This window comes from Paroedura picta, chromosome 6 (genome assembly GCF_049243985.1).
Source record: "Paroedura picta isolate Pp20150507F chromosome 6, Ppicta_v3.0, whole genome shotgun sequence".
NCBI lineage: Eukaryota > Metazoa > Chordata > Lepidosauria > Squamata > Gekkonidae > Paroedura > Paroedura picta.
In genome coordinates, this window is record NC_135374.1 from 31,674,621 (window position 1) to 31,678,239 (window position 3,619).

The following is a 3,619-nucleotide window of genomic DNA, read 5'->3' on the forward strand; positions in this document are numbered from 1 at the left end:
TTGCTCTCTGTTGGTTTATTATCTTTCTGGCTAAGTGAAACAGGAAGCATACAGAACATGATACCTCTCTGACAGATGTGATGTCATTCTTGGTCACATGCTCTATGTGTCAGTAAATAAGTAAAAAAATAAAATAGAGCATATGGATTTCTTTACCATGGGTACATGGACTTTGTGTGATATAGTACCTCAGTCCAGATCAACTGAGCGAGCTAATGTATACATCAGCTCTCTGCATTTAAATGAGCAGGAACATTTGTAATTCTCCACTCAAATATCCTTATTACTTAATTTATAGACTACCATCCTGGCTCATACTCAATATGCACTGTGTAATTTTACAACAATGCAATGAAAATTATAATATATATATAAGTAAATGCACAAAAGATTACCAATTTAGAAACCACAAAATATAGACAACAAACTCATATACAAACACAGACTACAAATAACATAATAAAACATGGTTCCAAAACTGAACAATACATACAATCAAGGAGATGAAAACTGCCTAAAATTTTTGTAAGCTTTAAAATTTTTGCAAGCCTATCCCTTTATATTAATTATCTTCTGAACAACTCCAGTTTACACATTCTGCAAAACATTAGAAGTCATACAGACCACAACATGCCAGCTATTCTACCAAGTGGGAATCACAACAGAGAATGGCCAGGAGTATGAATTGTTGACCTGTTTGAAGGATAGCAATTGATAAAAGATGTTAAGCATTTATTTGACATTAGCTATCTCTTTGGAGTTGATATTAATTAGCATTTAGGGATTAAAAGTATCACTAATTCCTGAGCCAGGACCGAACCACTTATGTGCCTCATATGTCAAACTAGATATGCAGCACAATTCTAGAGTGCCCTAGTGCCACTGGTCTGTTCTGCAGCAGGAAATAACACGTGCACTACTCAACTAACAGGGAGATGAACAGTAACAATTCTCAACTAACAGCAGAGTAACACTGCCAACACCCACCAATTGCTCAGTGGCAGCTAATTACACCCCAGTAAGCGGCATACACAGCCAGCCAATCACCTCCCATTGATCCAGCCACTGCCTCTCAAGGCCACTTCCTCCCCTCCATGGACCGCTAGCCAGCAGGGAAGAAAGCCCCATGGAGGCATGTGGTCCAAGCAGTCCCTCCTCCATTTTCACCCAGCAGGGAGCCTATCATCTCTTGTACCTTGTGTTTGTTCCCTTACCTTGCTGAAGAAGCTTTTCTTGTAGCAAGCCTCCCCGACAGCCTCAGCTCACTCTGAGCTTTAGCCTCTCTGATGGCTGACTTACAGTACCTATCAACCATCAGATACTCTTTTTTTAGAGGTTTGTCCTTCCCTCCATTTCTTGAACACTCCCCCCCCTTAACTCATCGTAGAGTTCTCCATTCATCCATATTGGCTTTTTGGATGTTTTCATTTTGTTGGGATAGTGATGACCTGAGATTGCAAAAACTCTTGTTTTAGAGAACCCACCCTTCACTTGCTCCTTTCCTGCATTCTTGTCTGTGGAATGACTCATCAGCTGAGGTTTCCTATGAGTTCATTAAGGCCTAAAATATATGTTTGATTACAAAATTCCTTGGCCCTTTAAAGCAAAATGGATGTTAGGGAGGGCATGGTCACTTCCCCCTAAGGACCCTACCACCTTCACCCCATCTACCAGCTCTTGCCTATTGGTTAATATTAAAATTGAGTATGGTTGAGCACCTCATAACTTCCTCCTCCATGTGAAAAAGGAAGTTGTTAACCAGGCAGGCCGCTTCGGCAACTGATCACTCCTGGGTACTGGTGAGCAGCGAGCGCCGCACCGTGGAGGGGAGGGAAGCACGGGCCCTGGTGGGCGCAAACGCACAGGTGCCTCCCCCCCCCCCCACTGCAGCCTGGTACCGAAAGCTCCACGACCCAGTACCAGTGCGTGGCTCGGGGGTTGGGGAAGACTGATCTACTACATTCCAGTCATGGGAATCATCCCACCAAGTCTCTGTAATGCCTACTAAATCATATCCCTCTCTGCATTAGAAGCTCAAGTTCTTTCTTGTTATAATCCAAGCTTTGGTCCTCAGTATATAGGCATCTGTACCCTTGGGTATATTTGACCTGGCCTTCCCAGGTACGCTTCTGCTATTTGCTCTCCTTCACTGAAACCCCTGTGCTGGTCGTCTCTTTCCTAAATCTCTCCTGATGAAGCTACCCATGTTCCTGGCAAACATGTTCTCCCCTAACCTTGATAGATGAACCCCATTGAGTGCTAGTAGGCCATATTCCTGATAACCAAGTCCATGGTCCCAGATGCCTTGCTAGATGCCTTCAAGTGAATGCTGTAGTGTTCAGAGGAGTTTCATTAGGGCAGTGGTTCTCAACCTTTTTTTTTTTTAATTTAGCTGTTTTTTGCCTTGAGGGACCAATTCAGGTAGAAAAGCCGCATTAAAATGTTAAAAATATATAATAAACACATGCAGCCAATATGCATTCCATAAATGGCGGTGGGGGGAATCTGCATTGCCTGCTGTCACTTGGTCAACTTATATGCAAGACTTTTCACTGAAATCAGGATTTGATTCTCTTTTAAAAAAAAATCTCAGGCTTAAATGACAAGCAAGCTTTGATCACCTGTATTGAGTCACCAAAATAATGTTATTGGGAATAGGCAATTTTTTTGAAATTCTACACATCCAAATTGGTTGGCAACTAAAAGGTAAGGAAACCCGTGAAAATAGTGCCCAGTATATTTCCCAAATGGTTACAGGAGGTTGGCATGAAGAAGAAACACAAAACAGAAACTCAGGCTTGTAGATATTTATCTGCATTGTGACTCAGCACTTTCCAATTCATAGAATCATAGAGTTGGAAGGAACATCATGGGTCATCTAGTCCAACCCCCTCCTCTATGCAGGACACAATTGTAGAGCTGGTTCAAACCCCCAAAGCATCTTAAGGAATCCACCCCCGCCAATCAGCCATTTGAGATTCATGGACACCCCTCTGCAAATTCCGTCCTTGGTCACATGTCAGTTTAGGTATGGAAATACTGTCACATGACAAGGACTGGTGAGAGCTCTCTGCATTTCACAAGTGCTAGGAATAGCGGTCTTTGTGGCCAGTCTTTGCATGCACAGTCCCAATGAGTGCCTGCACAAGGAGCACTTGATGAACAATGGTAGCAGGTAAGTGGAATTCTGTTTTCCATGGCGGGGGGGGAGGAAAAAGCCTCCCCAGGGCCCGGCCAGGCCAATCGTGGCTCAACGAGTCCGTGATCGGCCTCCCCGGGCCCTGGCAAGGCTTTTTCCATGGCGGGGGGGGAGCTTGGGGGGGGCCCAGCCCTTCCCACCCGCCTGGGCATTGCTGCCAGGGTGGTTGGGAACGGCTAGCGCCCGCTGTATTTTTTTTACAGCGGGCTTAATTACTAGTCCCAATACAAATGACATTTTACATAAATACAGTTTAAAAGTACGTATTGTCTCCATATGCAAGAACCAATACCAAATGTGTTTCGGCACTAGGCCTTCCTCAGTGGTATAATTCAAACTGAGCACAATTAATTTAAAAAAGACATACATAAAACTAATCCTATTCAGCAGTTGTCCCCAACCTTTTTATCACCGGGGACC